A 12,713-nucleotide genomic window follows, 5' to 3' on the forward strand; every position below is an offset into this window, starting at 1 on the left:
TGTCAGGAGATGGCCAGGGGGACCCCAGCCAAGCTGATGAGGAGAAAATGGACAATAGGGAACCAGAGGATGTGGCTATTGTGGGGGCAGGGGAGGTGGACAGCAGCTCTGATGTCGAAAAGGCTTTGGAAACAGACCAGCCAAGTCCATACCCAAAGAGAGAAAGGAGGAGACCACAGACTTTGACCTATAGTAAACTTGGACAACCAAGTCTTGAAGAAAGAATAGTGGCCACCAAATGTGTGAATATTCAAGGTTACTGGCGACCTTGGTAAAAGGGGAAGATATAATGTTTACACTTGGTACCACTATTTCAGATTGTAACAAATGTACCTATGTTGATTGAAATATTGTGACACATGGATTGCAGGCCGAACATGTGTATGAGTAAAGGGAAGATGCTTAGTGTTCAGATGAGATGTGGACAAAGTTAATGCCTTTACAGGAGAGTACAAATAGCATGGTAATTTGATAGATTGAATTGTGGACAAAAAAAAAAAAAAAAAAAAAAAAGCTGAACTGATTATATCAGGAGTATACACAACTACAGTGCACGGTAGTTTGGGTAACTTAAAAAAAAAAAAAAGGGTGTAATGTAACCTGGTACATAGTCCATGCCATTCTATTGTTCTCTATGGATTGTCGATTATAAGGTACATTTATGTCGGGACGACATTTCTCGAGTGGGGGAGAGTGTGAGAGATACACATATCGACGGGGCCGGGTTATGTTAAAAAGTATAAATGGTTATACTTTGTTCATTGGTTCAAAGGTCGACGGGGCCGGGTTATGTTAAAAAGTATAAATGGTTATACTTTGTTCATTGGTTCAAAGGTACCCCACACTTCTTTTTTGGTTGCTTGTTTGTTCTGGTATATTTTTCATTTGAACTGTTATTCTGCCAGAGTACTCATATTAACCAGATGGCATTGAACGCCCCATTGGTGTGTTAGGAAAACTCTTTTGTACATATGTTCCTTGAAGGGGTTTTTGGAGTGGTTCTTTTTCCACCGCAGCAAAGGGCTAGGAGTCGGAGAGGAGCTGCTGTATGTTTTTGTGATGATCGGATTGTGAAATAAAGCAGATACAGTGAGAAAGCAACTCCAGGAGTCATCCCTGCCTTAAAGCTGCAACACGTACACTAATAGTGTACTAATGCATTTAAAATCTTCTGAGGTGTTCAAGTAGTCTGATGTGTGGTGGCTGCAAATGTTCTAGTAGTTAATTCACATAATTTTCAGTTGCCTCTTGACCCCTCTCTCTAAGTGTACAGGTCAAATGTTAATGTGTTTCCTATACTGCGTTATAAAGTAATGGCAGGGTTGCGAAACATTAATTTATGGAATCGGCACCAGTTACATAAAGGAGTTGTATGTGTGGTTGTAGTACTGTAGTGTTTTTGGTGAATTGAAGCACTGCTGATTCAAATCCTTTGCTGCCATGGTCTAATTAATATAATAATTCAAGCGCATTTGCAGTGTGAGCAGTATAACCATCCATCCCCATGCAAAGCTGTGGCTGCAGTGCAAATAAGGCTGAGCAGCGCAGCTGTCCTCACAGCCAGTGGCTGCGTAGCGTCAGGGATCCACATGTTTAACAGAGTAATGAGCAGCAAATGCTTTATGTAGCGCGTCACATCATCGGTCATGCCATTCCCTGAACTGGTGGTGTGTTGAACTGGACTAAAGTGACATATCAGCTGTTCATATGGCTTAGGGAAGAAATGCAAAGTTTTATGCAAGGCAGTGCAAAGTTTATTGCGAGGTAAACCAAAAGTATTGTAAGAGAACATAAAAGTTATTGCAAGGAAAAGCAAAAGTAGTTGTAGAATGAAAACAGCTTTTTTTCCCAATCTTTTTTTCCAGCAAATTATATGGTTCACCTCGTGTGATTTTGTTAATGTTTTGTAACCCCGCGTTGAGGTTAAAGAGGCTGCGGCGGTAAAGAAATAAGACTGTTGAGGGAGGTGGTTGGGTGAAGTGAGGAGGAAGTTGGAAAGAGAGTTGAGTGGAGACTACAAACGAAAACAGAGAAGGGAGAACAGCGATAAAGATATGAAGGAAAAAAGGGGGGAGAAACAAGAGGGATCAGGGGAGGACTGTGAGCTGTGGAGGAGGAGCAGGTGCTGCTGACAGCAGCTTCATCTGTTCCTTTGGTTTCCTCACCTTCTGTGTGTGCATGTGTGAAACAAGACAGTAGTAAAGACTGCAGGAGAAAACAAGAACTGTGTCAAGCCCATGTGTGGCTGGTATTGATCACGCATGTGGTTTTGCCTTCATGTGTTTACGTAGCATAAAATGGGCATTTACCAATGACGCTATTCGAGGTAACCAAAATCCCAGGAGACTCAAATAAAAGAGTCGTAGTGATAATGTGAGTCGTGATGTCAGATGGGGTAATGGTCTTACATGGGAAAAAAAAAGTGGATCGTTGACACAGTCACTGTTTAAAGAAAAAAAGGAAAAGACAGAAGTAAAACATGCAAAATAAAAAGTTGCTGCCAATTCAGTGTGCAGTCAATGTTTATGAGATCCATATCCCACAGCGTGGCCTACAATGACCTTATAAGCTCCTCAGTGTGAGGGTAAAAGCCAAAAGAAAATCCAAATAGTTTCTCACTTCTGGAAATGAGAGGCACTCCACCATGAGGCACTCCACCCTTTTCAGCCAGAAAAGGGTGGAGTGCCAAGTGGAGGAGTTTAAGTATCTCGGGGTCTTGTTCACGAGTGATGGGAGAAGGGACGGATTGGTGCAGCGGCTGCAGTGATGCGGACGCTGTACCGGTCTGTTGTGGTGAAGAGAGAGCTGAGCTTAAAAACGAAGCTCCTAATTTACCGGTCGATCTACGCCCCTACCCTCACCTATGGTCACGAGCTGTGGGTAGTGACCGAAAGAACGAGATCATGAATACAAGCGGCGGAAATGTGCTTCCTCCGAAGGGTGGCTGGCCTCTCCCTTAGAGTGAGAAGTTCGGCCATTCGGGAGGGGCTCAGAGTAGAGCCGCTGCTCCTCCACATCGAAAGGAGCCAGTTGAGGTGGTTCAGGCATCTGACAAGGATGCCTCCTGGGCGCCTCCTGGGTGAGGTTTTCCAGGCATGTCCCACTGGAAGGAGGCCCCGGAGCAGACCCAGGACATGCTGGAGAGATTATATCTCTCGGCTGGCCTGGGAACGCCTTGATGTTCCCCTGGATAAGCTGGAGGAGGTGGCTGGGGAGAGGGTGGTCTGGGCTTCTCTGCTTGGGCTGCTGAAAATGGATGGATGGACTTCTGGAAATATTTGATTAGGTAGAACTTCCTTGGACATAAAGTGCTTACACTAGTCTTTCTTAGTGACAGTCATCTGATTTATTTGTTACATTTTTCTCCTTAATTAATTCTTAATTTGGTTTTTATTGAGGTGAGTGAGCCTTCACCAGATACTTTTGTAATATTTTTTGCTGATAAAGCCCAGGAAAAAGCTAAGAATTGCACATTTCGCTAAGAGTTAAGCACAAATACTAATAATCAATACCATGTAAAGAGACAGAGTCTGTCTCTGCATCTGTTTTAAATTCCCCACACTTACTTGTTTATCAGCATCTCAAAACTCATCCATGTGATTGTTCCAAAAATGAGCATATGCGTGTCTCATGATCCTTCAGCACTGTGGTTAAGATGTGGTAGAGTCTAGGCACAGAAGCTACTTGGTTAAATTTAGGGAAGGGTTTAAGTCCTAGTTAAACGAAGCCATGTTTACCGATCAGTCGCTGCAGGTTTGTGCTAATTTAAAAGTGAACTACTACTTCTGTTTGTTCCAGTAGCACACATTTTCTTCTTCACATTTTGTATTTCATTTTTTAGAAAATATTTTTTAATGTGAATTGTAAATCAGAGTATATTTATACTGTGTACTATATGAGTTGGAGGTGTTAAATTAAAGACAAATCTGAATAGAAATTTACAGAAAAATAATGCACCGCCACCATGGTGGTTGTATCGTCCTGTGGGGAAGGAAACTGATTTAAAAGGATATTTTGGGAACACTTTAGAAAATTTACCAGCACTTTTCATGATGGTCAGGACTAGTTTAGTTAGCCTGCACTGACATACTGGAGTGGAGGTGTGACCAAGATGGCTACTCTGTGTTGAGCTCTGCCTCTAAGGACTCTGAGTGAATGGAAACCTCTATCTTTGCAGGCAGGAACAGTAGCAGGAAGCAGGAATCTTTAATCAGTCTGAAGTTTCTGTTTCCTGGAAGCTGAAATTCACCTGACCTCTGCACATGATTCTCTCTCTGTGTCTTTTTCATCTGCTGTAAAGCCTTTTGTTCCGGCTTTATGCGATCTCTCTCCTACATTTCCTCTCCCTGCTTCTTGTCCTCCATCCAATTAACTTAACCCTCTGCTTCTCTTTCTGTCCCTCTGGATGTCTCTTTTTCTCATTCACTTGCTGGAAAAAAAACAAAAAAGCCACAGCTGAAAGGTCCAGTGTGCTTCTATCAGGTGTGCTGTTTGGACTGTAAACATCCATCTGGTTTCCACAGAGACGGGATGTCAGCGCCCTTCATGCGGGATATTTTTACAACACTTGGGGATTTGTCTACAGTCCAGCACTGTACACATACAGTATACTCACCCAGGCATGTTTAATGCAGCCGTGTAGATCTAGAAAATCTGATAAGTTTCTCACTGATGCTTTGATGTCGATTTATATGATGTGACCAAAGGTATGTAGACGACCCGGTCAGCATAGCAGACTGCATGTCAAAGTTCTGTCTTGTTGTGTCTCGATGAAAGGAAAATCCCAGCAATGGAGTTTCAAGCTCAGGTAGAAAGTAATGATTAAGTATATACAACACTAAAAGGAAGAGAGGCACATCCACGCTAAAGCAGGCAGCTGCTACACCCTAAAAAGCCAGTACTGAAATATCTCAAACAGAGTGATGTTTAGAGCACTACTCTTCCTCAGCAGACAATCACGTATTAAAAAACACCATCATCAATCATATGGTAGGAGTCATGTGATAGGGTCACAATGGTAAAATTTATGATTGGATTAAAATATTAATCCAAATGCCAACATCTCAATATTTCTCCTGCATATTTGTTGAGCTGCTCCTTATTTCTTTGTATTTTGCTTCCAAGGAGCCAGACTTTGTTTTGTTGAGCAACAGTTCTCCAGTCCTGCTTTTTCACTCGTTTTCAGTCCAGTCCTTGTACCTTACCATTTCAAAGGAATGTTTTTTTGTTTGTTTGTTAAGCCACTGACCTATGAATCATTCAACCATAGAAAAGACACCTACCTCGAGGGTTGATCCAGTGTTGTGTTTACACATAGCAGACAACTTTAAATTGTATGTTCACACTTTGTTACTAGCCGTCTGTTGCAAAAACACTGAACTGAATGTTAAAAGAAAAATCAATGAAAAATCTTAATGATAACACAGTTTGACAGGCATAAAACAATATTTTTTAACAGTATCCGGACACAGGACCTGAGCCATGCATTTGGCTCTCCTGTTGATCCACCTACTGTTCACTGAAGCTTCATCAGGAAGTCTCAGTAGATGGTTGTCAGGAAGCCATTCATAAGGAAAGGAAGCAGGATGAAAAGGGTGAGGTACGCCAAACTACAGAAGAACTGGACTGACAATCAGTGGTAACAGGTCTGATGATGTGATGAATGCAATTTAGATATTTTTGGTTAAAATATTTGTCAATATGTATGGAGGGGGTCAAGAGAGAGGTTCAACAGTGGGTTTCTACAGTTGTCTGGAAAACATGGTTGCATTTCTGGCAGTGGTGTTGGGATATGGAAAGTATTTGATTGGCAACACCATTTTTTAGCCTGACACTGATGCCAGACACACTGCCAGTGCAGTAATAGCATGCCTGAATAGACTACTATTATTATAGTATTATTAACTATTAATCATGGATTGGCCTCCCCAGAACTTGGACCTCAATATCACTGTGGCAGTGTGAGAAAAGGCAGCCAAAGAAAAGTTTTAAATGTCCTTCAAAGAGTGGTCATACCAAATGCAAACACTCACACATACTTTTACAGAATCTTTTTTTTGCCTTTTATGTGTATATTTTATATTGTCAGATGTCTCAATACATCACTGCACCTATTTAACATTTTTCAGAAAAATATAAAGAAATGGGGTTGGCTCAAGACATCATACTATCATACTATAGCGACAAGTTAAGGTGTCTTTTATGGAACAAAGTGACACCTAAAGTGAGAGACATGTTTTCATCCTATTGTGCAAAAACAATGTTGACTCTAAACTGGAAGTTCTCTTACAACACATTTTCCTTCTGGTGCGTCAGAGAGCAACATGTATAGGGTTCTGGCACAGCATCACCTACTTCCTACTTACAAGAGCATTCAGTCTGCAAATGTTAAAACTCTGAACAATTTTATTATTTCAATTTTTGACCATTGTTGAGGTGAATGAACACAATAGGAGTACAATTTATTACCATTTTGTGTCCACAATGTAGAGAATAAGATAATTCATCACATGTAGGGAACCCTTAAACAACCACCATGTGAAAAATATCAGGCAGACTTAAAAAGAGAAGAGCGAGAATACAGAAAAGGTCATGCTGTAATGTCAGTGTTGACCTTCTTGGGAATTACAATGTCATGTTTAGGTGTCCGCATAGTTCTGGCCATTCTCTGTCTTACATGCTGAAAAGTGTGAGGGCAAGAAGGAAGAGAGATGCAAATCAGCAGCAAAAACTGCAGCAGCAAATGTAACAGGAAGAGTTTTACATGCAGGTGTGGCGTGCACGCAAACAAACGGATGTGTCTGCTTCTGGCCTGAAAATGCGGTAACATCTAGGAAGAATTTCATGCATTAATCAGTTGAAATTAGCCAACTCTTGTCCGTCTAGTTTGCTCACCGAGCCATCTGTGCTACTGAGGGTTTTTAATTCTGTAAGATGTTAGTCATACTGGTGAACAGACACACACACACACACACACACACTCAGACCACACACCTCCTACCTACCTGCTGCTCTGCGGATGTGAAGGGACAGAGATTAGTGCGTGGGTGGACAGTCAGCACTAGAGAGTGTGTGTGTGTGTGTGTGTGTGTGTGTGTGTGTGTGTGTGTGTGTGTGTGTGTGTGTGTGTGTGTGTGTGTGTGTGTGTACGTGCGTGCGTGCGTGCAAGTAACGGGTGTTGGGGACAGTAGTCATTCAACCACCCGCCCCCATTGTGTCAAGAATAAACTGCAGTGCACTCACACACACCTACAGCATGCACAGCACATACATTTTGCTGCTTATAAATAACCAGCCAGGACAGGATAAGATGCTACAAACAGACTCAGAAATTGCCGGCAGCTATCCAAATGTTGGGATACATTCTGGCAGAGTCTGGGTTTTTCTACTCTGTCGGCCAATTTTGCAGCTAACCAACCATCATTTGGTCCTTCTGGAGTTGTATTCTTCTGTAAACATCAAGTTACTGGCAGAGGGGGGAATTGGCCACTTGAGCGACAGTGATGGCTGCTGCTTTCTTGGAATACCTATCATGTTAGAAGCAGCTTTTACTCCCTTTTCGTCGCACTTACGTCTTCACAGATCCATCCCGACATGTTCATACAGTGGAATTACAGATTTAAGCTGCAGATTTGTACCCCAACTCTGCCTTTTAATAGGTTTCCTTTTAACAGTAGTTTAAAAGTAGTTTCATATGGAAACACAACAAGAAACGAAAAACTCACATCGAGCCCCGAAGCCATGATGATTCTCTCACCTTTAAGGTGAAAAGAAAGCGTTGGGAGCGGAGAGAATTTCTCATGTTGATACTGCAGCTGTGTAAAAGATTTATTTTATGCCATGATGTCATTGTGACACATTACTGAAAGTGCTGGAAGCTCGTATCAGAAACACCAGCTATGATTCAGATGATGCTGAGCAGCTCTGGCAGTCAAACAAACACAGCTCGATGTGTTCACGGTTCACTTCGCCTGAGTGTTTTTGGAGGATACAGAGATCCTTGTGACAAACACCTGAACCGTGTAAATATATAATGTTGGACTGAAGATGCGGGTTTTGCTCCATACCCAACATTTTTTTGACAGAAGTAATGTGCCGTAGCTGCACAAGCAAAGGCCTCTGAGGTGGATGAGTATTTGTCGTGTTTAGCAAAACCTATAACTCGATTAAAGATCTACATCAGGCAGATGAGCTACATCCACAAGATTATGCTTAGGCACAGAGGTGATGAGAGGTTAGGGTTATGGTAGACAGAAGGCTGAAGTGTAAATGCAAAAAGCAGTGCATGGCAGAGGAAGTTAGGGTTAGAAAACCAAGTGGTTAGGATTGAGGATTAACCATTCAGATCACCACAAAGCAAAGTGGAAAAGCCATTTGAAGAACAAGGGAGTGTATTTAAGTTTGTATTGCAAGTTAAATGGTGTAAATGTGCTTATACTGAAATGTTGAAACAACTGGTATCTTTGATGTTTAGCAGATTAGATCAGTTTTCTGAGTTTCAGCCATTATCATTGGACACTCTCATCCAATGTGTTGCTCAAGCCTAGAGATGTGTCCCCAAGCTAATATTGATATATATTATTATCATTACTGTATTGCAATTAGAGCGGGTAGGTTAGTGTTACCTTCAAATCTGTGCCTGGAGCATATGGAATTTTCATGTTTTTGGGATACCCATAAAGGAATCTTAGTAGCTACAGAAGATCTTTTGTGTCCAAATTTGAAAGGTGACATCCTCAACTTTCTGAAAGTATGTCTGTTATAGCATTCATCAAAAATTCAGCCTAACTCAAACCTTAGCCCAAAGTGGTTCACTGTTGACCCTGATGGGTGGTAAAAGGTTAAAATGTGCTTGTTTTGTAGCTACAAGATGAACCTCCTGTAATTGGAGGTTGTTAAAATAATCTGTTGCTAAATCACTGGCAACTCGCAAGTTTAGGAAATTAACCCCATTCTTTTAAAAATTACATTCTCCAGTAGATAGTCCAAAGATGCTTTTGATGCCGCAGAGGCACTGAGATGAATGCATAAAAGGTTAAGATTTACAGTGAATGCCCGAGAAAAAGACTGTGATTATCAAAAAGCACTTACTCTAAGTCTAGGCTGCAATTCTGAGTAATACTAGTCTTCTTTTTGTAGAGTACAACAGTTCTTACAGGACTGCATGTTCCTTCATTCAAGTACAAGGTGTTGTTTCCATAATATACATATTTTATTGCCCACCACAATGGGCAACTCCCAATGCCTGGAGCCAGAAAAGTAGTTGCGCTGGAATACTCTTTGTCTGCCTTCCTGACATAAATGAGGGTAACAAAAGCCCCGAGTGCATCTCGCTTGGTTTCTGAAGTGTGTGACTGAAAGTTTTGGTAATTATCTGCCCTACATAGTAGGAGTTCTATTATTGGTGATGTTGCAAGCTTTGGATTGCAGATTCTGATGTAACACAGTGAAAAATGGCCTCCAGGATGACACTTGGTTCCTGAGAGTAAAACTAACTCAGCATTATAGGTGCTGCTAAAACCTGCCTGCAGGCTTTTTTTAACGAGAGGAGAGCAGAGGAGGGGGGTGAATGGAAAGGAAAAGAAGGCTGAAAGAGGAGAGAGATGCGTAAACAAGGCAGCAGAAAATCGAAGGAAGCGTTGAGTTGGGAGAGAAGAGGGGACTGAAAACAACAAGGGGAGGAGAGTGGAGTGGGGAAGAGGGATGCAGATGAAAGACACTTACATAAGTGTGAGCATCATGCCCATATGCGCAAACACACACCAGGAATAGTCTTGAGTCAAACATTTACAGAGTTGTTGTGGGCTGGAAGCTCCCACTCTGGAAGCAGCAGAGCATCGATGCATCTTTTCATTCAAAGACTCACGGATCTCTAAAGGCAAGTTACATAAAACACACCGACTTCTACAACGGCTGCCACTGTGCACGCTGCTAATTCAACATGAATGCATGAAGAAGGGCTCCTACAATAGCTGCTAGTGTGCGGAGGTTCTGCAGTTTGCGTCACCAACGTCTCTGCGGCCGCAGCTGCAGGCATCACGGCTAAATATACATCAACCAGGAAAGAGGAGCGATTGTTTTGGTATGGCTTCAGGTCAGCTCGGAGATGATTCAAGTATAAATGAAATTCCAGATCAAGGAGATCAGAGTGTTAGCTACTCTGACACGCTGCCCTGGTCTCCAATAGAGGTCTACAAGGGTGTGAAACTGAAACCTGTAAACAAAAACACTGACCCAAATCTGAAACTGGAATTTGAACTCAAAACCGTGAATTGAACCCATCCCTACTTGTACCTACGTTACCGAAGTGAGCCAAAAGTAAATTTGGTTAAACTGGAAAATAGTTTTAAAAATCCTATTAAACTACATCTCATGGAGAAGAACTTAGGCCAAGCTTTTGGTTAAAACAGGCTTTAGCATAGCTAATTGTTTGAATGATCCATCTCATTAAACATTTGAACTGTTTAGACTTTAAACAATTAGTCATTAATTTCAACTCTGGTTGCATTTCTTCAGATACACTAGTGCTCTTGCTCTTTGGTTACTTGGGTTACATTTTCATTTCCTGCATCTCCTGCAGTAGCTTTGGTGGTTTGTAGTTTGTGTCTTCTTTGTGCATTCTGCGACTCTTAAACCTCGAAACATGCCACAAACTCACACATGATTCAGACCGATAGCGACTGTGCAGAAGTCTTATGTTTTTTGTTTTTTTTGTACTGCTGCAACAGCAGGGTTAAGCATTGCCTCAGTGCTCCCATTTAATTGGGTATGGTGTCCTTTTATATAGAAAGTAAAGTATAGAATAAGTATAAAGTATTAAATTAAACCAAATTCCCCAAAAGTGGAGCAACGTCCCGCTGAATGGGCTGTTAGTATAAATAACTGCATAGATGTATTACTTATTATAATAATGATATTCATCAAATAATTTCCTCCATTGCCCCAAATGGCACCAACACCACAGTCACTGTCAAGAGCTCCAGTTCACAGGGTTTTAGCATAGCAGACAGCGAGCGGCCACAGCTAGTCAGTCAAAGTGGCCACATCTCTAGCCTTAAGCTGTAACAAGAACAGAACTTTTTTTTCTTAACATGTTTGATACGCATTTTAACACAGGAGTGTTTCTGTGGCCAGTGTCAGCTACTTGAGGAACTGCAGTTTGGGGCACTTCCACATTGGGTTCATTTTTCAGCCCCAGATGGAGCCTCCTGACTGAGTCAGACTTTTGTCACTTGATGACCATGCAATTTTGTCTTTCAAGCAGAGGCGTTGGTTCAAAAGGAGAAAACAGGATTTGCTGTATTTAAACATCAAAACAATAGAATCAAGTATCAAGCTAATGTGACATACCTATTTTTAATGCTGCTTTGGCCAAGCTTGGACTCACCAAAATCTCACTTTCTGGACTTGTGGTTGAGCAAGAAGAGACGTGCCGTCATCCTCAACAACTTTTTGACTGTGGACTGTGCACTTAAAGCATTTCTCCAGGAGGAGATTTAAAGTGGTTCAGACAAACCGGGTAGCATTGCCCATCTGACGGTAACTCAGGGGCCAGATGACAACCCTGGATTTCCGTCATGTTCAAGAAATATGGCAGTGCTTCCACCAACCTCCAACACGGTATAATTTCTCTGTGTAACTTTACGCTCCTTATTGGCTGTTGCCGGGTTACAGAAGAACCTTTAACAGACCATGAGAAGATGTCCATCCCTGAAAAAAATCTTAACTACCTCTTCCTCTGTCCATCTCGCTTCCTAGTGCGTTTTGCAAACTGTTGTGGAAAATGTAATGAAGCTACACACATGCATGCACACGTGCACGCACATACACACATGCATGCGGCTAACTCAGTAATAGTTTCAAGGCTGGCCCAGCAGCCCTGTGGAAAATATGACTGCCTTCTCTTTTCCACTGGCAATTTACACCAACAGGACGCCTGTTTTTCCCCTCCTCACCTCTTCACCCCCCTCCCCTCTGTCTCTTTTGCCCCCCCCCCCCCCCTCCTCTCTCTCCTCCATCTTTTTCACCATCTCTCTTTTTTGCTTTCTCTGTTAAATGGAAACATGTTGGTCAAACAGCCACAGCTGTGGAAGAACCGCTGTGTCGGAAAAGAAAACTCTGTAGGTACAGTGCATATACTGTATGTTTGAGCGTGAGCCAGGAGCCTGAACATGGAACACGGAATTCTTTAACAGCCTGAATTGGTGCTGTGTCACATTATCTTTCCCAGGGTGTGTGTGTGTGTGTGTGTGTGTGTGTGTGTGTGTGTGTGTGTGTGTGTGTGTGTGTGTGTGTGTGTGTGTGTGTGTGTGTGTGTGTGTGTGTGTAAACTCTTGTTACCTCTTCAGAATCACTGTGGCTCAGTAATTGTACACTGCAATATATTGAGCAGCATGAGAACAGAATAAATAAAGAAAAATACTAAACTGAAGAGCTGACAAAATTTAATCATTGCTTAGTAGCTGTTCGGGATCTTTTGATTTTATCACACAATCTAGCCTAACAGACGAAGTTTGCCAAGTTGTCATGAGTACTTCTCATGTAGCTCTGCAGATTCTTGATCCGCTAACGAACTTAATACATCTGATACCTCCAGGACAGTTACTAAATGGGCCATGTGGTTTTGGCTCCCACTGTTTCCAAATTCGAAATGAACATTATTTAACAGAGAAAGTTCCGCCCAAGAAAAAGCCTCCAGGCCTGAAAAATGAAGC

The 12,713-nt window shown here is 42.0% G+C and overlaps 1 protein-coding gene across 4 annotated transcripts in view; it reads left to right on the forward strand.

Annotated features, from left to right (window-relative positions):
* Window positions 1-12,713, forward strand: part of hivep2a (HIVEP zinc finger 2a) — a 124,183-nt gene that overhangs the window by 75,434 nt on the left and 36,036 nt on the right. The window lies entirely within an intron of this gene.

This window comes from Rhamphochromis sp. 'chilingali', assembly GCF_963969265.1.
Source record: "Rhamphochromis sp. 'chilingali' genome assembly, chromosome: 5".
Taxonomy (NCBI): Eukaryota; Metazoa; Chordata; class Actinopteri; order Cichliformes; family Cichlidae; genus Rhamphochromis; species Rhamphochromis sp. 'chilingali'.